Below are 27,078 nucleotides of genomic sequence, written 5' to 3' on the forward strand. Positions count from 1 at the left end.
GGGAGAGGGTTCTAGGCAGTGCAAACGGCGATTGCCAAGGACTTAAGTCTGGAATAAACTTGGCTGTCACATACGTATAGTTGACTATTTCAAGTGAGGTAAATACTTCCAAAGAACCTACAAAGAGATATTGGCATACTATCAGTCAGTGATTCCAGTTCAAAGCTAGCCATAGAACTTGAGATAATCTCACCTAGAGCACTCTCAGGATGAGCGTGTATATGTAGAGCCTATTTGACTGCTCTGTTAATGACAAGTTACTCTTGGCTGTCAACCAAGAATTGGAGGCCATCCTTAACTGACTTGGCTTCCTCGCTCACTATCTGTCATGTTGTCAAGTTCTTGGCACTTCTACATGCCTGTGCTAAAATGGCAGTCTTAACCATTGCAACCCACCCATTTTTCCATTCCCATCAATGTCTGTCCCTGACCAGAGACTCCTCAGCACTTGAGTCACCAGGTAGTAAGCACCGTTTTATCCATAAAGTACATGCTCATTCTTCTGCCAAATTAAGCTGTTTATGGTTATGACCCAGGGAAGTAATTTGTTGATTAAAACAAATGCAGAGAACTTCATTTAGGAAATATGTATTAAATCCTTCTGAGATCTTAATTGAAACTTTTATGTTATCCATGAAAAATTATCTATATAGGTCTATCTATCTTTACCAATAACAAGAACACAGGGATGCATGCTTTCATTGTCAGACACATTTCCAACTTTCATACACACTCCTATTAACACAGATAGAAAGTTTAAAGTAGAATATAGGAGGACCTATGTTCTTCTGTGAGTTCTCTCATTGTTTTCATCTGGATGTTGGTTTAGGTGCCTATTTAAAGCACTGCCCCAAAAAGCCAATGACATCACTATAGGGGGATGGAGCCAAGTCAAAAGCCAGATTATAACATCTTCCTGGAGCCCTAAAATTAGACGTTCAATCTGTTCATTTCCATAAATGTCTGTCATTTTTCTTTGACAGCATTTATCACACTTAATTGTTACAGTTTGCATGAGGGTCTGTATTTTTTCTGTTAGAGTCAGTAAGGATAAGAATTTTACCTATCTTGTCCATCACATTATCCCCAGTGTCTAGCCAGTGTCTGGCATATTTATATTCATAATTTGTTAATTTAATGAATAAATGACACTATTCCTCAGAAACACTTTTTCAATGTAAAACAAAATTCATACAATGAGTCCAGTGCTCTTAAACTCTTCCTGTCAATCACAATCCTGGCCAACACACCCCACAACCTCCATGCAAGAACACCAGCTGCATCTTGGTGCATTTTTCTGTAAGATCACTCTTGGGGAAAATTCAGTCCGGGCACATGTACAATGTAAGGTGGCATGTACTGTTGGTGCATATTTCACAAAATTAAGAAAATAAATGATTAAAAAGCAAAGAAAATTATATGCATCAATAGAATGCATCTTCTACTACCTTAGTCATAGCGGTAGTTTCTCCTAGTTGTGCTCAAGACTAAGTTGTATTCAGGAGATTTATAAAGTATCTATAACTCTGTATAGTGTAAAGGTGGAAACTATCTGATCCCAAGGGCACTACTCATTTTGTAGATGTCATAGATTTCCGCATCCATTAGAACAATTTAAAAACAGATGTGAGTAGAATCTTTGTCCAATGAAATCAGCATAGAATGTCAATTTTCTAGTAGACAGAAGTAAATAACTTGAGGAAGGGTTAGCTAGAGGGGTTCCTACCAGGACAGTTGATCTCAGATGATGAGTTGGACGGGGTCATGTCTATACTTCCAGGCAGTTCATCTTCTAAGTCCCTTTCACAACAGGAAACTCCTTTTGTCCTTCCAGCTTTGAAAGTTTTTCATTCCATCTCTCTCTCTTCCTTATTCTTTAGAGATGGAGGAAGGAAGGGTATCAGGCTTAGTATGATCATAGAAATAGGATTTCAAACATTTTTTTCTTTTTCTTTCTTTTTTCCAATAGCAGACATAAAGATCAAGAAATAGAATTGGTAAAAAACAAACATATCTTTCCATCCTTTCTGTTTTGATTTGGAGAGGGGTTGCTGGGAAGACTGGAAAATTGAAGTTGCTAGTGACTATTTATCCACCATATGTAGAAGATCTGTCTGCAGTAGGAAGGAATTAAGATTATCAGACACGAACAAATGGAGAGCCTAATGGAAAGAGAGATTGACCTGGCAGTTTTGGCTCTAAGCCTCATATCTCCAAGGCCGATGTTCCTGCAGCAACTCCACGTAATTCCAGGGCCACTCCCATGTTTTTGTCACTGGCATAAACTAGTCAATTTACCTTTTTTGTTTAGTTCAGTTAGAGTAGGGTTTCTGTCACTTATAAAACACAAAAACTCCTGATTAATTAAATAATCATAACAAATTCCCATTATGAGGATTAACATAGAAAAAAGAAAGCTTTTGGATATATACCCAGTAATGGGATTGCTGGGTCAAATGGAATTTCTATTTCTAGGTCCTTGAGGAATTGCCACACTGTCTTCCACAATGGTTGAACTAATTTACACTCCCATCAACACTGTAAAAGTGTTCCTATTTCTCCACATCCTCTCCGGCATCTGTTGTCTCCAGATTTTTTAATGATCACCATTCTTACTGGTGTGCAATGGTCTCTCAATGCAGTTTTGACTTGCATTTCTCTAATGACCAGTGATGATGAGCATTTTTTTTCATATGTTTGTTGGCCTCATATATGTCTTCTTTTGTAAAGTGTCTGTTCATATCCTTTGCCCACTTTTGAATGGGCTTGTTTGTTTTCTTGTAAATCTGTTTTAGTTCTTTGTAAATTCTGGATATCAGCCCTTTGTCAGATGGGTAGATTGCAAAAATTTTTTTCCCATTCTGTTGGTTGCTGATTCACTCTAATGACTGTTTCTTTTGCTGTGCAGAAGCTGCGGAGTTTGATTAGGTCCCATTTGTCTATTTTGGCTTTTGCTGCCAATGCTTTTGGTGTTTTGGTCATGAAGTCCTTGCCTATGCCTATGTCCTGAATGGTTTTGCCTAGATGTTCTTCTAGGCATTTTATGGTGTTAGGTCTTATGTTTAAGTCTTTAATCCATCTGGAGTTAATTTTAGGGTAAGGTGTCAGGAAAGGGTTCAGGTTCTGCTTTCTGCACATGGCTAGCCAGTTTTCTCAACACCATTTATTAAACAGGGAATCCTTTCCCCATTGCTTGTTTTTGTGAGGTTTGTCAAAGATCAGATGGTTGTAGATGTGTGGTGTTGCCTCCAAGGCTTCTGTTCTATTCCGTTGGTCTGTATCTCTGTTTTGGTACCAGTACCATGCTCATTTGATTACTGTAGCCTTGCAGTATAGTTGGAAGTATCCAAAGGATTATAAATCATTCTACAATAAGGTCACATGCACATGAATGTTCACTGTAACACTGTTTACAATAGCAAAGACTAACAACCAACCCAAATGCCCATCAATGATAGACTGGACAGGGAAAATGTGGCACATATATACCATGGAATACTATGCAGCCATCAAAAACATTGAGTTCACGTCCTTTGCAGAAACATGGATGAACCGGGAAACCGTCATTCTCAGCAAACTGACACAAAAACAGAAAATTAAACACCGCATGTTCTCACTCATAGGTGGGTGTTGAACAATGAGAACACATGGACACAGGGAGAGGAGCATCACACACTGGGGTCTGTTGGGGGGGAAATAGGGAAGGGACAGCAGGGGGTGGGGCGTTGGGGAGAGATAGAAAGGGGAGAAATGCCAGATATATGTGATGGAGTGGAAGACAGCAAATCACACTGCCATGTGTGTACCTATGCAACAATCTTGCATGTTCTTCACATGCACCTCAAAATCTAAAATGCAATAAAAAAAGGGAAAAAAAAAACAGAAAAAAGAAAGCTACAATTATTCATAAAAATAAAATAAAAACAAGACCCTAATCCAAGAAACTCATAATTTGTCCATTGTCTGGCATTCAGCATGATATAAGTTATATATTTATGCACATTGTGTAATCTGCTTGATGGGTTTAGCACAAGTCACAGCACGTAGTAAACACCGAATAAACAGTAGGTAGTAACAGTTGCTAAGCCTCTATACAATCAAGTTCATGGCTTCTTATGACCTAGTAGTTTTTTATTCATACATTGGTGACAGTTGGTATAAAGGACATTTTTTGTTGTTTTTATTCTGGGGAGTTAGGAAACCTGTTTGTTTTCAGAATTTTTTAGGCTGTGAGTATCCATTTACCATTTCTAATGAGAGTCTTAATTTCCTTTTGCTAACAACATTGTTAAAAGAGAGAGCATGTGACCCAAGGGAGACTAGTTTTACATGTATTCATACCAGGAATTTGGATCTCAAAAATAAAGAGGAAAAGAGAGTTCAAAAAAGATGGAGCCCAGCAATTCAGCGGCAGTGCCCTATCTATGAGTGATGGTGTCGTTCTCCCAGACTATACTGGTTTCTTCCCATTCCCAAGCCTGGCACACCAGCTGTCCATTTAATATGTACGGTTACACCATGGATATCCTTTCAATAAATTCCTTTTAGCTTTAATTAGCCAGAGTCAGTTTATCTTAATTTCAATTAAGGATTCCACCTGATAAACAAAGTATCATCATTAGCTATTTGATTCAGCCTTTAATAACAAATAACTTCAGTGTTTCCAATTAGCCTCCAATAACAGCAAACTTTATCCATTTTGGCAATAGTAATAGTAATGCTGTTAATATTTAAAAAGTTGTATTTGTGTATTTTACATACATGATCTTATGTAAGATTCCTGACAACTTAAACAATTGGGTACTAAGTTTTTCTCCATTATACAGATGAAGAAATTGAGGCTGTCTGAATTCAACGAAGTTTCCAAGAGCCACAGTCAGTACCTGGTAGAAGCAAAATTGTCATCTTATATCCAGCATTCTTTCCCTGTAACAACAAAGCCCTTTGTCTTGGATCTGAGAGCCACCCATTATTGCTTACTCAGCTTAAAAAGCAAGCAAGAATCACATATAAAATCACCTGTACCCTCAGTGTTGGTATGCAGTGATTATTTCTCATAATCGCTGGGTTACCAGGCAACAAGCTGTAAGATGAATAGCACATTGGGAAGATAAAATGATTGGAGAGAGAATTAATTGATCTGTTTTATCTTCAGAATTTGCTCAGAATATGCCTCAGACTTTGCTCTCTGTCATTAGCTATTTTTCAGTAATGAAATATATACATTTATTTTTTCCAAAACCTTAATAGATTACATTTCCACTAAAAAATTATCCATTATATCAATGGCATCAAAACTTGCTATATAAAGAACAATTTTACATCAATTTGATGTGAATTCTTATATTGAAATATTACTTTGAATTTTTACAGATGATACATCTATGCTATCTTACACCAATTTCTTTGTCAGTATTTCTTAAAAGATGTGGCTTAAAATAAAATCAACTGAGCTACCAGTATATCTCCATATAGAAGATATAGAAATTTTGTATAATTTGATTGATAGATCAGCTTGTTAATATTCATTTAAAAGCTCCTTTACCTGGATCTTATTTCCTTCTTTGTGCTCTTATCTAGACTTTTTAAAATTTCTCTTTGGTACTCTTGCATTTTAAGTTCCAGAATTCAATCTATTTAAAAATGCTGGGCCATGCACGGTGCCTCACGCCTGTAATCCCAGCACTTTGGAAGGCCAACGCGGCCAGATCACGAGGTCAAGAGATGGAGACCATCCTGGCCAACATGGTGAAACCCCGTCTCTACTAAAAATATAAAAATTAGGTGGGCATGGTGGCATGTGCCTGTAGTCTCAGCTACTTGGGAGGCTGAGGCAGGAGAATTGCTTGAACCCGGGAGTTGGAGGTTGCAGTGAGCCAAGGTCGCACCACTGCACTTCAGCCTGGCACCTGGCGACCCAGTGAGACTCTGTCTCAAAAAAAAAAAAAAAAGCTTTGTCCACACTTTCTCTTGTACCTGAAACTAAATAAAACACATGAACACACCTGTACACACATATATTCCCCTGTCTAAAACTTCATCCACTTATTTTAGAATTTATATTATGGATGTATTGATCACTTCTTTTCAAGATCTCTTGAAACCAATATATGTTGTAGAAGAAACTATTGAGGAAAAGAGCACAAAAGAAAAAAAAGAAAAGAACCACTTACTTGGGATATGTAGTAATAGTAATCAGTTAAGTATGAATCATATCCATTCTATGGCAGTTGAAAAAATGCATGTAAATGCTGAATGGAAATGTAAACAGTAATTTAAGCAAATGTATAGATGAAAATATCAGGCAATTACAAAAATTACAAATTTAAGTTTCCAATTCTCATCTCTTGTTTTGTTTTACCTATACAGCATTTAAAAGTAACTAAATCTAAAGGAAATAAAACAGGAGAAATTACTTTAAATTTTGAAAATTCAGTTTGAAAATTTCCTCGCACTCAAACTATATGTCAGATGCTTTCACTGGAGTATACTTGAGGCTAGGCACCATGTCATAACATTTTTTAATTCTTTAAAACTTCATAAGTTGCTTGTTCACAGTGATAATAGATTCCTGAACATTTACTTAGTTTCACACACTGTGCATAACATTTTACAAGCATATCTCATTTGTCCTTCACAAAGCTCAGAGTCTCTTATTTTACAGAAAAGGAAAATGATGCTTTGAGATGTTTATTAACTAGTAAAAAGTCCTATCATTAGCAGATTGCAGAACAAAGATTGAAAATGAGATTGCCCTAATCCAAAGACTATGTCCCACTAAACTTTACTTTGTGCTATGCTGAAGAAAAGTAGTTCATTTAAATCTAAATATAACTTTGACCAAAGTTTCAAATACTGTGCACACTAAACAAGTGTGAAAATAGGCACAAATCAGTATGCAGAGGAGTGGAGAAATAGGGGAGGGATAGCACTAGGAGAAATACCCAAGGTAGACGACGGGTTGACAGGTGCAGCAAACCGCCATGGCACATGTATACCTCTGTAACAAACCTGCACATTCTGCACATGTACCCCAGAACTTAAAGTATAATTTTAAAAAAATTTCTTTGAAATATTTTCCATATGTTGGATAATTTTCTAACTGAAAACAATATAGGATTAATAAAAAGTTTCAACTTTAACTTTAAAGTCAACATTTATGTCATAGTTGGTTAATGGTGGCTTAAATGAAAAGCCACCCTATGGATGCAAATCTTGACAAGATCACACATATAAGTTAATAGTAATCGACAGGTCATATCAAGTAATAAGGAAGTTCACTCATCAAGTACTCTAGAGGTTATTAAAGAAAAGATCTTGTAACGGTTAAAAAAAACTAAAAGAGAGCAAATAGAACATTTTAAGTATAAATTCGTATTAAAAATAATGGCAACAAATGGATATGTATTATGTACCATGAGAAGAAAAGAATATTAGATCTTACTTGAGAAAATTCAGGTTATTTTCTTTGGGGAAATAATGAAATCTAAAGCTGGAAATATCATTGAATAGATAGGAGAATGAGAAAATGGGAGATGACTTGCTCAGGGCCAAAAATCTAGTCACATTTTAAGCTCAGCCTAAAATGCAAGTTTTACAATTCCTAATTCAGATGTCATGCTGCTGTTCTCTGATATTCTTGTATGTTAAGTGTGCTGATGACAGTATGTCTTCAGCAGTAGAAAAAGATATGATGTGAGCTGTTTACATTTTTTAAGTGGTGAAGGTAGCTATCAAATCATTCATAGAAGTGGTCTATGCTCACTGTCTCTTGTTTCATTCCTCCCATTATCTCCTTAATTCATTTCAATCAAATTTTTGCCTCCACCACGCCATCAAAGCCATGTTGCTAAACCCAGTAGTCATTTCTCACTCCTCAACTAACCTGGCCTCTCTGCACTTATGGGCACAGTCTGTCAGCATCAGCATTATCAGGCAGTCTGCTCCTGCCTCTTCTGGTAGGCTGGACATTGAAGATCAGGTTGGTATGCAAGAGAATAGTGCAGGGAGATAAGACAGTATGAATTGAGCATCAGCAGAATCTGCTAGAACTATTTTTGGATGGAATCATTTAGGCAAAAGGCCCTGAATTTTGCATTTAGTCCACCCAAGCTTTCTGCCAACACAAAATTGTTCCAAGACTGACATCTCTAACTTGGTCTCATCTTGGCATTAAATAACCTAAGTGCTAAACGTTTTTTTTTTGGGTTTTTTTTTTTTTTTTGGCTTCCCTCAAGAAAACAATTCCATCATGAATACATCCAGCCTGCCTTTCAGAATTTAAAAATGTTTCATATTAGTCTCCTAGATTTTCACTTACATCTTAGAAGATTCTTTGGAAATTCTCATAGCCCTAGTTTCCTCAGCTAGAAAACAGGGACAACGTTAGCATTTCTTTCATATAACTGTTGTGAAGATTATATACAATGATTTACATAAGGCATTTAGCTTAGTGCATTAATATTGCTAGATTTTATTGTGCTCATCAGACTTTACTGGGATGGTAGGTTAATTATCTCTTTTAAGGTAGTGCATGTTCTTTAAAGCTCTAAACTCTTCACTTCCCCCCAAGTTTTGCATCAGTTCTTTGCTCTTCTTCATTGAATAAAAATTGTCTGTGCCCATTAGCTTAGCTCAGAGAGTGAGTCACCAGAGAATGAGTCAGCTGTTTCATTACAATGTGCCCTTTAGATAATGCTAAGTTCCTTCACAGCTTTAGCTCAGAAACTGGTCAATCTCAACAAAAGTTTGTCTGTCTTGAGGGCTAAGAAATATTCTTTATTACATACTATAGTAATACTATGTGCTATTCTTAGAAATTATAAGCATGAAAAAGACAAAAATCTATATTTATGTCTTTATAGAAACTTACATTCATATAGAAAAGGAATACAATTGAAAATACAAATAAGGACAATACACCAATTTGACTCCTGTTTTGGCTCTATTTTAGACTTGTTAAGTTTGGGTTGCCCACTAGACATCCAAACAGGCAGTTGGATATCTGAACTGATGAGCAGAAGTGGCTGAAGAGCTCAGAGGCAAAGTCTGGACAAGAGATATAAAGTTGTAAGTCACAAATGTATACATAATATTTAAAGTTATGACACTAGTAGGAAACTTAGGATGTGAGAATATATAGAAAAAAAGAGATAACCTGGGAAATCCGATATTTGGAGATCTGAAAGTACAAGACAAACCAGAAAAAGGAACTAAGAGGGACTGACCAGCAAGTTAGGAGGAAAAGCATGTTGCCAGCCAATGATGAGCTTTACCTGGACTGCACCCAGTCAATGGCTGGGCATGGTCAAGGCTCCACTTGTGACCCCCTCCACTGGGCTAGCTGAGATTTTTTTCTAGACTGTGCTATGGCCTGAGGTTTCTCCTTCGTCTCTCCTTTCACAAATGCCAAACCTGCCTTGTGGTCTGAGAGTTCTTTTTTCCTACTCCTGTTCGTTCCCCCTTGATCCTTAAGGTGTTGGCCTGTATTAGTGTCTGCTTTTCATGCTTTTGAGGCCAGGATAATTGTGGGGTTCTTTGGTTTTTTTTAAGAGTCAGGCTCTCACTCTGTTACCTGAGCTGGAGTGCAGTGGTGTGATCATGGCTCACTGTAAACTTGAATTCCTGGCCTCAAGTGATCCTCCCACCTAAGTCTCCTGAGTAGCTAGGACTACAGGTGTGTGCCACTATGCTCATTTTTTTTTAATTTTGTACATATGCGTGGGCACCACTGATAACTCTCTAAGACCCTGAGTTTTAATCGGCTCTTAATTCTTTCTATGTTGCCCAGGACGGTCTTAAACTCCCGGTCTCAAGTGATCCTCCAACCTCAGTCCCCCAAGTGCTGGGATTATAGGCAGGAGCCACCATGCCAAACTCAGACTAGAATAATTTAAAGGCTTGTGTTTTGTATTATATTTTGGAAATTTCCCAGGGCATTCATTTCCAGTCCTCCACTGTGCTTTTGTACTAATAATATAGTCTTTATTAATCATCTCTTCCCTTTTCTGTATCACTTCTACCTTAACTACCCATTTTCTTTGTGTCTTCCAATAAACTTCTTGCATTTAAAACATTGTTTCTAGGATAATCTCTACCAAGATAGACATTGCAGGGAGAATACTGATTAAATGTTTATAGTATTTGTCAGCAGTAACTTAGGAGTGATATTGTTTTGGGGGTTCCAGGTAAGTAGAAACACCTGCGTACTAGCCATTAGACAAGTAAATGGAAATTGCTAATGACCACATGGCCGTAAGGTTACCTGTGCTCACTCAAGCAGTTTCTGGGATGTCCATGTTTCCAATCCCAAGAGCCATTGGCACAACAGATGTCTAAAATATTTTGAGGTTTATTTACATTCAGAGACTGTGCAGTTAATGAAAAAAAAAGGTTAGCAAGTAAACCTAATGCTGAGTGCACAACTGGATGGAAGCTTTGGACAGCTGGGCATAGATCAAGAGGGTTATTACTGTTGTCAAAGAATTGAGGATTGTTGTAACTCTCCCACACGGCATCTGTGGAAGTCCCATATTTCTAAAAGTTTTGACCTTAGCCTTAGATCCTGTGCTCCTGTTTGTCAACACTTACCCCTCACTAATATTCTCAATCCACTGTAAGGTTAAATTAGGATTAAAAGCCTTATTAGCCCTTCACTAATATTCTCAATCCACTGTAAGGTTAAATTAGGACTTAAAAGGCTTTTAAGTCCAGTGGCCACCACTGATAACTCTCTAAGACCCTGAGTTTTAATCAGCTCTTCATAATCCAGCCATGTATCCTCTAGAGAAAGGAACTTTCTCATACCACCCAGCCCCATCTTGGGTTCTTGTTAAACTATAAAATAATTTAAAACAAGGCCAAAAAATCTAAATTAGGAAGCTAAATCTTCTTAAGAAACTGGCAATTCTAGTTCCAAGAATTTATGTAAAGAAAATACAATCAAGGAAGGTCAATATTATTTGTATAGCAAGAAAGGGCAACCTAAATGCTTAAAAATATGATATATGTTAACTGAATCATGGTATAGCCAAATGATTAAAATTCTACACAGTCAATCATGGTAGCATGCATCTGTAGTCCCAACTACTCTGGAGGCTGCAGCAAGAGAATCACTTGATTCCAGGAGTTTAAATCCAGTTTGTACAATGCAGTGAGAACCTGCCCCTCCCCCTTTTGAGACAGAATCTCACTCTATTGCCTAGGTTGGAGTGCAGTGGTGTGATCTCGACTCACTGCAACCTCTGCCTCCCAGCTTCAAGCAATTTTCTTGCCTCAGTCTCCCAAGCAGCTAGGACTAGAGGTGCATACCACCATGCCCAGCTATGGATTTTTGTTTGTTTGTTTTGTTTTGTTTTGTATTTTTAGTAGAGACACAGTTTCACCATGTTGGCCAGGCTGGTCTCAAACTCCTGACCTCAAGTGACCTGCCTGCCTGCCTCAGCCTCCCAAAGTGCTGGGATTACAGGTGTGAGCCACTGTACCTGGTCTGAGAACCTGTCTCTTAAAAAAAATTAAAAAAAAAAAGAAAAGAAAAAATGAATTTTATTTGATGAAAATCATGAAATAATATTCATGATATATTACTGAGTAAAAAAATGACAAAACATAAATAGATTTATGAGGAAAATATATTTTAAAGTATGCTATATAGAGGTCAGGAGTTCGAGACCTGCCTGGGCAACATAGCAAGACACCATCACTAGAAAAAGCTAAAAAATGAGCTTGGCATGGTGGTGTGACACTGTAGCTCGAGCTACTTGGGAGGATAAGGTGGAAGGATTGCTTGAGTCCAGAAGGCTGAGGATGCAGTCAGCTATGATCATGCCACTGCACTCCAGCCAAGACAACAGAATATGAGATACCATCTCCTAAAAAAAATTAAATGTTAAAAGTATATTATAATTAGTTCAACCATTGTGGAAGACAGTGTGGTGATTCCTCAAGGACCTAGAAATAGAAATTCCATTTGACCCAGCAATCCCATTACTGGGTATATATACAAAGGATTATAAATCGTTCTACTATAAGGACACGTGCACACGAATGTGCATTGCAGCACTGTTTACAATAGCAAAGACCTGGAACCAACCCAAATGCCCATCGATGATAGACTGGACAGGGAAAATGTGGCACGTATATACCATGGAATATTACGCAGCCATCAAAAACGATGAGTTCGTGTCCTTTGTAGGGATATGGATGAACCTGGAAACCATCATTCTCAGCAAACTGACACAAGAGCAGAAAATCAAACACCGCATGTTCTCACTCATAGGCAGGTGTTGAACAATGAGAACACATGGACAGAGGGAGGGGAGCACTACACACTGGAGTCTGTTGGGGAGAAATAGGGGAGGGCCAGCGGTGGGTGGGGAGTTGGAGAGAGATAGCATGGGGAGAAATGCCAGATATAGGTGATGGGGAGGAAGGCAGCAAATCACACTGCCACGTGTGTAACTATGCAACAATCTTGCATGTTCTTCACATGTACCCCAAAACCTAAAATGCAATAAAATAATTTTTTAAAACTATATTATATAGAAATATATAGTTATGTAACTCCATGTTTATTTCTGTGTATGCAGACAAAAAACTAGAAGGCTATCACAAGTGGTCATTTCTAAGTTGTAGAACTATTAATGATTTCTTTCTGCATTCTTTTCTGAAGTTCTCAATTTTTTGACAATGAATATTATTCTTTCAAAATGAGGAAGTAAAAATGAACAAACACTAGTTTTAGAGGAGATAAAGAAATTCTCAATGTGCTCCAAAGACAACTGACATGACTTTGATTGGGATGGTGTGGGGTTGGGGCCTGGAGCCAGAGGTCAGGCACCTACACCACAGCAGCCACAGAAGAGAGGTTTCATTAGTTATTCCCTTCTGTGCCCCAAGGTCTGCGGGGCCTGAGGGAAGCTGTGGTTACTCTGCCCAGCGATAGAAGAATTTGTGACAGATGTAAAGGATCATCAGGCACCTTCCGAGTTCCAGGAAAAACAAAGCTGCTAAAGGGAGCTCATGTAAACTCCTGACCCCACAATGAAAGGACAGCAGAGAAAGATTCCAGTCAGCTCCCCTGCCACTGTCTTCAGAACAAATGAAATTAACTCTTTTAAAGTCATAAAAACAAGGGTTTGTGCTTTACTCCAAAAACAAATGTGAAATTGCAGAGGCTGAACTTTCTGCACACCTACCTGTGAACTGCACAGTTGGCTTTAATCTTGGATGAAGAACTATTAGGCTCTGGTGCTTTGGGCTAGTCATTTAACCTCCTGGTGCTTTCCAGTGTGATATTTGGAAAAGTCTGGCAATTATTCTGCCCTTGCTTTCAGAGAAGTTGTGTAGCAAGGTGGAAACATAGCTGCAAAAGATAGAACTGTCTGTTAGTGTTTGGATCTCTGTCCCCACTAAAATCTTAGGTTGAATTATAATCCCCAATGTTGGAGGAGGGGTGGATGGGAGATGATTGGATCATAGGGATGAATTTCCCCTTGGTGTTCTCATGATAATGAATCTGTCCTCATTACACTTGGCTTTTAAAAAGTGTGTAGCACTTTGGGAGGCCAGGTGGGCAGATCACGAGGTCAGAAGATAGAGACCATCTTGGACAACATGGTGAAACCCTGTCTCTATTAAAAGACAAAAAATTAGCTGGGTGTGGTGGTATGTGCCTGTAATCCCAGCTACTTGGGAGGCTGAGGCAGCGGAATTGCTTGAACCCAGGAGGCAGAGATTGCAGTGGGCCAAGATCACGCCACTGCACTCTTACCTGGCACCTGAGCAAGATTCCGTCTCAAAAAAAAGTTAGAGCACCTCCCCCTTCACTCTTACATGATGTAAGATGTGCCTCCTTTCCCTTTGCCTTCTACCATGACTGTAGTTTCCTGAGGCCTCCCCAGAAGCAGAAGCCTGTACAGCCTGCAGAACAGTGAGCCAATTAAACCTCTTTATATCATTTACCCAGTTTCAGGTATTTCTTTGTAGCAGTGCAAGAATGGACTAATACACTGTCTCAGGCCTAGTCAACTTTCTGAGCTCTGTAAGAAAGGGCTTTCTCCAGAAAAAAACATCTGAGCTGACATTCATCTGCCCACAGAATGATGAAGAGCTTTTGGCCCGAGGGTCAGTTAAGGTTCTTAGTTGCAAGTAACAGCAATTGATTTTTGTTAATTTAAAATAAGCATGATGTGTTAGAAAATTTCCAGGGTAGTAAAGAGAGGGAAGAGTGGCTTGGGCACCAGGCATCAAAAGAAGCATGGACTTTGTTAACTTTGGATGTCCAAGAAGGATGACAACTGCCTCGTAGCTAGGACAGCTATCAGGTGAGACTAATTTCACCACTGCTGCTGATGCCACCACCACTGCTGCTGCAATAAATCATCTCTATTATTCCCTCTTGTCCTTGGGTCATTTGCTCAAGTTACAATGCTGCGGGTGGCCGAGCATAGATCATGTGCCTGTCTGATGATTTTATAATGGCAAGCAGAGGGAGGAGCTGGCCTCCTGGAAGCTTCAGTGCAAAGTGGCTTCCTGGAATTACCCTTCCCACAGGCTCATACATGGTAAGGGAAAGATAATTCCCCTTAATCTGGGCGTGTCTCTTTCTCTCAATATAGAGAGTCAAATGCACAGCCCAGGCCACCCTGCCATCAATTCAATTGAAGAAGAAAATACTGTGACAAAAATCAATGTTGTGTTAAGATCTGGTTCACTGAATTCTGACCTCAACTAGCTTTTCTGGACTTATTTCATTACTGCCCTATAAAACCCAGACTACTTGCAACAGTATGTCCTAAAGACAATAGTTCCACTCTGCTCCTTTATTTAAAAGGGGTCCGCTACCCAGAACACAACCCCTCTACTAATTCTTTTACTGTATATCAAAATCTATCTATTCTGTAGGGCCTTGATATGGTTTGGCTGTGTCCTCACCCAAACCTCATCTTGAATTGTAGCTCCCATAATTCTCACATGTTCTGGGAGAGACCCAATAGGAGTTAATTGAATATGGGGGTGGTTTCCCCCATACTGTTCTTGTGGTGTGAATAAATCTCATAAGAACTGTTAGTTTTATAAGGGGAAACCCCTTTCACTTGGTTCTCATTCCTTCTTACTACCCTCATGCATGAAGTACTTTTTCCTTTCCACCATGATTGTGAGGCCTCCCAAGCCACATGGAACTGTGAATCCATTAAAGCTCCTTTTCTTTATATATTACCCAGTCTTGGGTATGTCTTTATCAGCAGCATAAAAACAGACTAATGCAGACCTAATTCATAAGTGTCACCTCCATGACATTCTCCTTGGCCATCCCTGTTGGAGCAGCTCTCTCTGCCTCTTCTGAACTCCCATGAGACTCCATGGCCATAACCCTCTGAAGACCATGACTCAATGGTTCAGCCCCAGAGTGATACTACTTTGGAAAAGGATAGCCCCAATAGGCAAGAAATTCTCTCATTCCTTACATTCAATGGAGCCCTCAACCACCAAACACCCTGTCCTGCACAAAGCATCTCCTACTTTACCCCAGCTCTTTATTGCTCTCTTTCCTCTCTCCAACCTTTAATATGTAAATAAAATAAACTTTTGCCATAAATATTCCGGCTGTCCTCTATATATTGATGATTCTGTGTCTGTATTAATCTAACTCTCTCTTTTTTTTCTCTCTCACACACACTCCCAGAAACTGTCTAGCAGTGGCAGACTTTCCAGGGGATGTGTATTAGTTCATTCTCACTCTGCTGTAAGGAACTACCTGAAACTGAGTAATTTATAAAGAAAAGAGTTTTAATTGGCTCACAATTCTGCAGGCTCTTTAGGAAGATGATGGCATCTGCATATGGGGAGGCCTCAGGGAATATGCACTCATAATGGAAGGCAAAAGGGAACTGGAACTTCACATGGCTGGAGCAGGAAGAAGAGAGAGAGAGAGGAGAGAGGTGCTACCCACTTTTAAACAACCAGATCTCATGATAACTCACTCACTATCATGAGAACAGCACTGAGGGAATTGTGCTAACCCATTCATGAGAAACCACCTTCATAATCTAGTAAACTTCTACCAGACTCCACTTCCAACACTGGGGATTACAATTGAACATGATCTTTGAGTGGGGACACAGATCCAAATGGTATCAGGATGAAAGAAATTACACTAGAGATAACAGGAGCTATATGAAAGGGGAGGAGGTGTTACAACCATGGCCAGGTTAATAAATTTTGTATGCTGCCACATATCCACTACTCATCTGGAAAACTACTTTGAATTAAAATAATTTGTCTACATGCATTTTCTTCCCAACTGAATGTTGAGATCTTTGAGGGAAGAGACCATGTCTCCTTCATCTCTTTTGCACTCAGAGCTTAGCCCAGTACCTGATATACAGCAACCACTCAATGTGCATATAATGATGCATATAATGAATTAACGAGCATATTAATTAGTTAATTAATTATTAATCAATTACAGGCCTCCAGTAGCCATGGCTATGCTCCCCAATAGTTATGCAAGAAAGCAAATTAATAATTTCCTAGCGGTTGATCCCCAGAAGGTTTTTTTTTTTAATTTCTGCTATGTCTGTATAGATATCACTAATAAAAATAAGAGCTATCTGAAAGACAGGCTGACTACTAAGATCCCAAAACCCATTTTGATCTTTCACTGAAAGAAGGACAGCTATGATTCACATAGCACATGATTTTTTTAAATGAGATTTAATTTCCTTGCCTCTGGCAGTAGCTGTTAGAAGCAATGGAGTGGATGGCTAGGAAAGGATTCACAGCGGGTGGAAGCCACGGGTTGTCAAAGCTGGGAGATTAGAAATAGCAGGGCCCTTGTCAGCAGGTGTAGCACAGAACACAACTCTCCCATATCCCAAAAACTCCTTTAGGAGTGATTATAGCAATTTCATTGCTGTGGTGCTGTCTACTTTCCAAAGTTCATAAGCTGTTCTACTCTGAGCACCTATAAGACTCTTTCCTACCCCATGTCTCCACACCTCATCCACTTAATTCCATGATTTAGAGCCATGTAGAGTACTCACTAAAACAAAGGTGATAAAATTAAAAGAGAAACAAATATTTGGACCATAGAAAAAGATACATATTGTGATATCAGTGCTCAGACATTTAAAATAATAATCATGATAATATGAGCTCTCATTTATTAAGGTCCTACTAGATATCAGTCACTTTTTCTGCATTTCATCCTCCAAACGACTCTGAAAAAAAGCACTATTATTATTTTCTTTTTTTTTTTTTCTTTTTTTTTTATTGCATTTTAGCTTTTGGGGTACATGTGATGAACATGCAAGATTGTTGCATAGGTACACACTTGGCAGTGTGGTTTGCTGCCTTCCGTCCCCTCACCTGTATCTGTCATTTCTCCCCATGCTATCTCTTCCCACCTCCCCACCCCCTCACCCCTCCCCCATTTCCCCCCAACGGACCCCAGTGTGTAGTGCTCCCCTCCCTGTGTCCATGTGTTCTCATTGTTCAACACCCACCTATGAGTGAGAATATACGGTGTTTGATTTTCTGCTCTTGTGTCAGTTTGCTGAGAATGATGGTTTCCAGGTTCATCCATGTCCCTACAAAGGACGTGAACTCATCGTTTTTGATGGCTGCGTAATATTCCATGGTGTATATGTACCACATTTTCCCTATCCAGTCTATCATCGTTGGGCATTTGGGTTGGTTCCAGGTCTTTGCTATTGTAAACAGTGCTGCAATGAACATTCGTGTGCACATGTCCTTGTAGTAGAATGATTTATAATCCTTTGGATATATACCCAGTAATGGGATTGCTGGGTCAAATGGGATTTCTATTTTTAGGTCCTTGAGGAATCGCCACACTGTCTTCCACAATGGTTGAATTAATTTACATTCCCACCAACAGTGTAAAAGTGTTCCTATTTCTCCACATCCTCTCCAGCATCTGTTGTTTCCCGATTTTTTAATGATCACCATTCTAATTGGTGTGAGATGGTATCTCAATGTGGTTTTGATTTGCATATCTCAAAACAATAAATGCTATTTACGACAAACCAACAGCCAATATCATACTGAATGGGCAAAAACTGGAAGCATTCCCTTTGAAATCTGGCACTAGACAAGGGTGCCCTCTCTCACCACTCCTATTCAATATAGTACTGGAAGTTCTAGCCAGAGCAATCAGGCAAGAAAAAGAAATAAAGGGTATCCAAATTGGAAAGGAAGAAATCAAATTGTCTCTATTTGCAGATGACATGATTGTATATCTGGAAGACCCCATCATCTCAGCCCAAAATCTCCTGACACTATTATTATTTTCATTCTAAAGATGAGAAAACTAAGGTATAGAGAAGTTAAGAAGCTTGACCAAGATAAGAGCATAATGGGCTACTGTGTGACCCCAGGAATTTGCTGGTCCTTTGCACTGAAACACCATATTACTTGTTTCCATGATCAAATCAATTTAGAAAATCATTATCTTAAAAAAAAATTTCTTTGGTACAGGGCTTTGCAGCTTTTAGCATGCTGGTTTACATTGGGATTCTGTAAGAGTTGTTTTCTAAACTCATTTGATCATGAAACATTTGTGCTACTTTGGGAAACATGCCAAAGGTTTAGCCTCTATCTTGAATTCAAAGTCTCGGGAAAGGTATTTGATGTTTCTGAAGAAGGAACTGGGAGCCTCACAGCACATTGTGAAAAATAAGAAAGATTACCTTCCATTTATACTGGACCAGGCTCTGTAGTAATTTGTTATTCCCTTATTTAAAATGTAGAAACTGAGGCTCAAAGAGGCTTGCACAATTTGCCCAAGTGGTGAAGTCAGAATTAAAATTCAGCCAGGCTGAGCTCAGGAGCAACACTTTAAACTGCTAGACTATGATGCCACTTAGACGGGTGAGCAACCAAGAATCTCTGAGCAGCAGCACATTACTATGGAACATCACAAGCTCTCATGGCAGTGCTTGGCTGTGACCTTGAGCTAGATCAACTTAACCTCATCAAACCTCAGTTTTTATATCTGTAAAATGGAGGAAATAGAACCTACATTCCAGAGGCTGATATGAAGATTAAAGTAGATAAGGCTTATAAAGGACTTTTATTAGAGTAACTGGCCCATAGTAAATGCTTAATAAACCGAAGCTAATAATTTCATTAACTCCAAACAGAGCACATAACATTTTTATTTGATCTTGGCTGAAAGGCTGAGAAGAAATACACATAACATTTTCTAGAAGCATTTTATCTTTTGTGTTCCAGATCATGTTGTTTTCCCTGAAATTTCTTTCAATTAACAGATGACAACAGGCAGAACAGGTAGGGCAACGTGGGGTCATGAACACTTGGTTCATCTATCTGGTTGGGCCAATTGCCACAGGGAAACATATCGGAACACATTGGCTAAGTACCTCCCTTTTATTTAGTAACTGAACCCTTCCTCATCTGATTTCATTTGTTGTCTTCTAGTCACCTTTTCAAAATTCCACTTAGATTTTTCCTCAAAGAGGAGGCAGCTCTCTTCATGCATACTTCATTCTACCCTTGATTATTGTCTACTGTATTTGCATACAACTTATCTAATTATATTATTACCTATTAGGCCCCTGTAACCTAGTTTCCTGGGAGTGGTGTCTACCTAGCTGAGAACCACACAGACTTTCTCCAAGTGGTTGAACATCAATATATTCTTGTTTACTTCACATTTTGGACACAGGACTATAAATTCGCTATAGCTTCTTTGGCCATAACTGGTCTCTGTCTTCACATACTTAAGCAAGGACATCCTATTTTCCATAATCCACTAATTTGATATGTTCTCATTCAATAACATAGCATACAGAATTTTTCCAAGCATACATGATGGCAAAAGTATGCCTTTACGAGCACACTAGCTCTATACATACTGTATAGAGCTTAATTTTATGTATTTTTATGTATACTTAATTTTGTGTATTTTCTTCTTTGATTCAATAGATTTCCATTTTGATCAATATTATTCATCAAATAGTCAGGAAAAAGAAAAAAACACATTTACTACCATCCAAGTGCAAGCCATCATATCAATGCCAAGGCCACCACTAGTCCATATGGTGGATTTTTATAAATTAGAAAAATACACTCCCTCTGGGTAGCAATGGGCATTGTGACAAAATGCACAATAGGGAATGTCTGGGTTGGACTTTAGCTGTCATTTTCCCACTTTTCTGGACACTCTCAGTAGCACAAATCCCAAATAACTATAGATGTGGCTCTCAACATCTTTTTCTTGATTATTACAATAACCTCATATCTGATCTTCCTTCTTTTTTGTTCTTGACAACCTATACTTTATTCTTAACATTTTCATCTTTTCAAAATATAAGTCAGATCACACGACTCTCCAGCTTGAAATTCTCATACTTAAAGTAAAAAAATGCAAGAACTACCACATAATCCAGCAATATGACTCCTGGATGTTTATCCAAAAGAATTGAAATCAGGATCTCAAAGAGATAGCTGCATTCCTGTGTTCATTGTTGCATTATTCACAATAGTCAAGGTGTAGAAAAAGCATAAGTTCCCATCAACAAAAGAACAGATAAAGAACATGTGGTGTATACATCCAATGGAATATTACTCAGCCTTAAAAAGAAAATTCTGCAATATGTGACACTATGGATGACCCTTGAGAACACTATGCTAAGTGAAATAAGCCAGTCACAGAAGGACAAATGCTGTATGATTCCAATTAAATGAAATATCTAAAAAGTCAAACTCATAGAAATGGAAAGTAGAATGGTGGTTTCCAGGGGCTGGGAGGAGAGAAAATGTGGAGTTGCCAAGAGGGTTCTAGAGGTCTGATGTACCACATCGTGCCTATAGTTCACAATGCTGAGTTGCATCCTTAAAATTTAAAAGAGTAGATTTCATGTTAAATGTTCTGCTACAATTAGAAAAATTAAATTTAAAAGAAAATTCTTGACCCACAGAGCCTATATGATCTGGCCCATCTTCATCACTCGAAATCCTGCCCCTTTTGCTCACTCTGCTCCATCAGAATGTTTTTCTTTCCGAGTCATTCCAAGTTTACTCCCAATTCAGAGATTTTGTTCCTTCATTCAGTCAACTAACATGCATAACAAACCACTCCCCAAATCAGTAGCTTGCTACAGTAAGCCTTTTGTGTATATTTGTTCATGGGCCTGCTGGTCAGTTCTAGCTTTGCAAGGACTAGCTCTGCTTCAGGTCATAGGTTGGCTGAGCTTGGTTTCAAACTATGAGTTCAGTTCATATCTGCCTTGTGTGTGCCCACTTCTGCTCAACCAGCGCCACCCAGGTCATGTTCCTTTCATTGTGAGTAGCAGGAGTACAAAAGACCAAGCTGAACAGTGAAGGCAAAATCTTGAAGAACTTTCCATTGACCAAAACAAATCATTCAATCAAGCCCAACATTAATGGGGCAGGAAACAACACTCTGCCCACAATAGGAGGATACTGCAAAGTTATCTGGCAAATGGGGTAGATATATAATCCTATCATAGGGTAGTGAAGGATTAAGACAAATAATTCCATCTATCAGGCCCCTGCTGCTACCAGCATCTAGAATTTTCTGTTCCCACAGTTTTTCCTCGTGGCTGGCTCTTTCTATCTTTGGTTTCAGTGCCATCTCCTCAGAGAGGCCCTCTAGGAACACCTGTGTTCATGTCACCCTCAATGGCTCTCTAATTCATTATCCATTTTTGTTTTGTTTATTGTCTGCATAAATTTCAATTAACTCATTTGTTCGTTGGCTCACTTGTTCATTTTGTCTCCCTCCTCCAGAAATATACAAAAGGATTTTCTCTATCCTATTCACTATTTAAACCACAACTAGAGCATCACTTGGCATAGAGTAAGGGCTCAATAAATCCTTATAAGATAAATTCATTTTAGAAACCTGCATTCTTATGTACACTTGCATCTTTGCTTTTCATTTCAGTGTTAGTCCCTCAGCATATTTTTAGTTACTCCTTGGCAAATATAAATAAATGTCTGAATATGGGGGTGGGAGGGTCAAAGAGGAAGACTATGTACTATGTTGTATAGTTAAAAACAAATAATTTAGAATCAAGCTACAGCAGCGTATGACCTAAGCCTTAGTGTTATTATCTATAAAATGGGGAAACAAATTGCAGATTTGGCCACAGGATTAAATTAGGTGATGCCCATATAACACTTACCCAACGTTGGAGAGAGTAGCATGTAGTTAGATGGGAGGGGTAGACACAACCCAGTCAGGGGAGCCAGTGTAGAGGCTGTTAATGGATGATTCAGATGGGACATGTGTTTTCAAGCATTTCAAACAGATTTCCCCTGTGTTTCTTCTAGAACGAGTGGATCCACAGACTGTCAGTCCTCACTGCCACACAGCTCATTCTGTTGGGGCTGCTGGTGGCTGCATTCCCCCATATTCCTCTCATGTTTGCAAGTGCTGAAATATTCTTAGTGGCCTGTTTCTCTGGCTTCTGTTTCCACAAGAATTGCTTTAAACTGACAAGACTGTCTCCAAATTAATCCTAAATGATATGACCACACCTTTCTATCAGACTCTAATAAAATTCCATTTTGGAGACATGGAGCCAGACTGAATCCTTGTATTGCTCATCATTTCTGAGCAGTCTCTTTCCTTGAAAAACCGTGTTAATCAATTAATTTTCCCATGAGGCAGGTAAGAAATGAACTTGACATCCGCATTTTGTTAGAAGGCTGAATTAAGGCAAAGAGTAACAACTCACCCTAATGTTAGGTTAAGTTGAGCTATATGTAGTTAATTCTCTTATTTTAGCATTGACCTTTCATTAGTATTGTCCTCCTATGCAGTCAAGCCTCTGATATTCATAAAGATTACAAAAATTCAGTGGTTTATTAATGCTTTGTGGCAACAGCATAAGAAAACAGTCATTCTTGTTTAGTGATAGTGTGAATCTATAATCTTTCCCAGGAGAAATTTGGCATTTCTATTCATTCCATATTTAAAATGCACATTCACACTGGCTGAAAAAAATCCATTTCAAGGATTTAGGCTATGGTTATTTTTGTATACATAGATAGATTAGAAGTATATAAAGATTATATATTAATAAATCTTTTTTCAGCATTGTTGAAGTTGAAATAAACAGGCATATACTTGTATATGCTTAGAAAAGTTTTAGAAGGCTGCACAAATAAAGTACTCAAAATAGTTAAGGGAGGTAAAAGAGCCAAAGTGACAGAGACTGAATAAGCACCAATAGAAAGAAGAAACTTTTATTTCCGCATTTAATGGGATGGCGATTGAATTTATTAAAGATGAGTATATTTTATTTTTATTTTAATTAATAAAATTTAAAAGAAAGAAAACATTGTGTCTGTCTCTGCAGGATGGTGGGATTTAGATATTCTAGGGCACCTAACTTTTCTTGCTCATGTTCCTGATTCACTTGCTCCTAAATCAGAGACAGAATACGCGTTCTTACTAAAATAAGAGAATTGTCTTACCCCTCAAGAGTTTGCCCTCAAGTGATGCAAGGCAAAGGAATAAACTAACATGCAGGAAGTCTCTGGCTTGAGGGGTGGGAACAAATAAATGGTGGGCCAAAAATAGCTGGCCTGGTAGAACCAGCAAGCAACATCATCCTGTGGGAGGAAATCAGGGATGCCCTTTAGATACTTTCTGAACCGAGGTTTGACTCTCCACGTCGAAAGTATTAGAGCAGAATTGGAATACTCGTAGTCTGTAAAGAAGCTAAAATGAAAGTCACTTTGCCAAAGTAGAACACTGGAATTCAGTGGTTTTAACTGAGAGGGTCCACACAAGAGATAAGAGATAGAGTGAGTAGGCACTTGCAGCCTGGGCTGAAAAAATTAAGTACATGTTATAGGAAAATTGGCTGTGAACATCTGTGAGATGAGTTAACAGCCACAACAGCAATGACAACTGCTGTGTGTTGAATATGTACTCTGAGCCAGCCATTATGCTAAGCATGCTACATACATTTTCTCATCGAAAACTGCAACAGATTTATCAGGTTTATTTTACAGATTAAACAGTTAGTCCTACAGTTTATAAGTGGTAGAGCCAGGAATAAAACTACATTGGCCTGATTTTCCAAGCCCATGCTCTCAACTACTCTATGACAAGATGCTTTTATTTAGAATTGCCCTAGAATTTTAAGTGGCTTTTTAGAGAGGCAAGGTTATCCAGGCTGCCCTGCACAGACCAGAAAAGTTCACATGTCTGAGCACGCATTATCCAGGCTGCCTGGGCCAAGACTCAGGGCAAGGGCCACCTTGCCTTTCCTTTTGCCATCTCTGAAAGAGAAGTTCTGCCAGAACCATAAGAAATAATGACTCACAAAGTGTAGCCACTTTGGTTTTCCCCAGTTCTTAGGATAGAAACGAACTTTTGCTTTTCTTCATCCTCCTTCATTTTGTTATTGAAAACAATGTAACACTGTAAAGCAGGTGCCGTTTTCTTCCTTTTATTGAGGAAATGGATGCTCTGACTTGTGAAGCATCTTGCCCGGAGTTAATTAACAAATTACAGGTATTGATCGACTTACGACCTATGCAACTTACAACCATTCGACTTTACGACCACAATCGCTAGCCACGACTGCTCTGCGTCTGGCAGCGCAAACGTTGCCCAGCTGGGCGTATGACAGTGCGGACCAGCTTCCGGCAGCACTACCATTTTTTACACCTGTATTTTGTATTTTTGTATGCACCTGTATTTTGTAATTTTGTATGTTTTGCAAATATTAAACCAGTTGTACTGGTAATGCGGTGTTTTACTTAAACCTGACGAATGTAAAAATAAGAAACAAAATGGTGTAGAGATGATACAAATGGCATAAAATAAACAAAGAAACTTATGATATATAATAATGAAAGAAAATGATGATAAAATATGACTTAAAGATTTTTATAACATCATTTCACAGTACTGTACATACAGCCTACTCAACACGACCAAATCATGTTACGACCGGTCTGCCTGAACCAATCGTGGTCGTAAGTCGAGTACTGGCTGTACCTAACCTCCCAAAATCTTTAGTGTTTTTCATTAATGATAAATTGGAGATAATATCTAACCCTCAGAATGGCTAAGATCATATTTCCAAAGTTCAGAGCCCAAAGTAGGCATCTGATAAACTGCACCTGCTCTCATTGTTAATTATATTACTTAATGTGATACCATTGTGTAAAGCTGCATATAACATGCATGACTTTGCACAAGTTATGTAACTTCTCCGAATATCTTTTGTCCAAGGGGAATATTATCATTCAACTTGCTTGGCTATTTTGAGGACTGAATGAAATAGATGCTCTACATAAAATAGCTACACTAGTGACTGGTTCATACTCAAACCTCAATAAATAATCATCTCCATCAAGAAGAATGTTGTTTACATATGTTCACCTATATAAATCCATAAACTTGATCTATTATGTTTGAAAGCAACATCTTTCCTTTCTTTGCTCTTCCCTCACCCCACTTTTTCCCAGACTTTTTAGGAGCATATAAAATATTAAATGGGATTTTTTCCTCTCCCTTGACATTGTTTTTTAATGGGACTAGACAGCCTTACAACAGGCTCCAGCTTTTTTCTCATCCTTCAAGTCATGGAGGGCTTTTCCTAGTGACCTGTAGTAAGAGGCCTCAGAGGAAGGGGGTATTTTGGCCTGGGTCTTATTCTGAAACACTGATGACACAACTCTTGGCTCTGGCCACATGCTTGATTGCTTTCCAGCACAGCATTTGATGTGAAGGTGAGGAAGAAAGAATCTCTCTCATCTATGGCTAGAAATGATTTCAGAAGGCTGGAGGCAAAGCAGAGGGGATGCCAGCTATCTCCTGGAACTGTTGATAAAATGGCAGTCTCCAGCAAGCTAATTTTATGCATTTTATTTTCTATCTTTTTGTTCCCTTTACCTTTGTACTGTTACTGGGTATGATGGGAAAAGCTTCACAAATTTAACTAAGGAAACTCTGGGGGTCCTGTCATCTCATCTTCAGCCTGAGGTTGTAGCCGCCTTTTGCAATGTCTTCTCTCTAAATAAGCATACATGATTAGAAGAACTGTTCCCTCATGCTCAGCTTTCAGGTGCCCAGCTTTTGGAATTCAGCATCTCTACATGAAATATGCCAGATCTGTCAAGAGGCCAGATGGTTCGCAGATGCCTGAAAGCAGGGCAAAGTAAGCTGACTGAGGTTTGTGGCGTAAAACGCAGACAAACAATATCAACAGGAGGCTGGAAACTCAAAGGTGATGTCAGCCATGCCGCCTCTTGATTCAGAAGGCTAATGATGTCAATCTCTAACTGCTGTCCTGAAATCCAGTTCAGTGGAAGTTATCACTGACCACAGTGCCTGCCTGTCTTCATGGGAACACAGGAAGCTATTTTTCTTCTGCTATTTTTGATGTCGTGATCTTCATGAAATGCATATGCATAGCTTTAATTGAGACCTACAAAGACCAAAGAGTTCAAATGTTTTAATTAAAAAATAGTGCCATTATATATTTATTACGTGTCTGGCTTTATCTCTTCTAAACTTCACATTATTCTACCAGTTCAGTCATTACAAAGTTATCCTCATTTTACAAATGGAAAAATCAAGAAATGGGGAAAACTCTTATATACCTTCTTCAAGTCTGAAAACCTACTGTATTCACTAGGAAAGTGTCTATAGGGATTAGAATACCCAACAGACAGCAATTTCTACAAGTGGGGATCCTGCTGTTCTTACGTGACAGTATGATGAGAGATAGGCAGCTATGGCCATTGGTTTAGTGGTTCAAAAATGTTCAGCCAGCATCTCTGTGGATTTCAGTCGCCTTTCCTTCATGGCTACAGAATGACTGCTTCAACTCTGGGCATGAAGTCTAGATTCAAAGTAGTTGAAAGATATTAAGGGACAATGCCAGCATCTCTGTGCATTCTATTAGGAAAACAATATCTTCCAGGAACTTTCTGAAGACCCTCCAGTAACAACTAAATGGTCAGAAGTAAATCACATGAATATCCTCTTATCTTCAGGAGAAACTGGAAAATAAGTATTTTGCCTTTCTAGCCTCCATAGTG

At 38.7% G+C, this 27,078-nt stretch overlaps 1 protein-coding gene across 13 annotated transcripts in view; it reads right to left on the minus strand.

The window, feature by feature from the left end:
* Positions 1 to 27,078, minus strand: part of PRELID2 (PRELI domain containing 2) — a 631,123-nt gene that overhangs the window by 291,642 nt on the left and 312,403 nt on the right. For 8 of the 13 annotated variants that reach the window (XR_012512535.1, XR_012512533.1, XR_012512534.1 and 5 more), the window contains 2 exons: positions 13,197 to 13,363; positions 1,727 to 1,874 (listed from right to left, as the gene is read on the minus strand). The exons of 2 other annotated variants lie outside the window; for them this stretch is intronic. The gene's annotated coding sequence lies outside the window, so the exon portion shown is untranslated. Of the gene's footprint in view, positions 1 to 1,726; positions 1,875 to 13,192; positions 13,364 to 27,078 lie in introns of all 13 variants that reach the window. 3 more of the 13 variants (XR_012512527.1, XR_012512523.1, XR_012512524.1) reach the window with 2 other exon arrangements.

Source organism: Saimiri boliviensis, chromosome 1, assembly GCF_048565385.1.
Source record: "Saimiri boliviensis isolate mSaiBol1 chromosome 1, mSaiBol1.pri, whole genome shotgun sequence".
In the NCBI taxonomy this organism is placed as follows: domain Eukaryota; kingdom Metazoa; phylum Chordata; class Mammalia; order Primates; family Cebidae; genus Saimiri; species Saimiri boliviensis.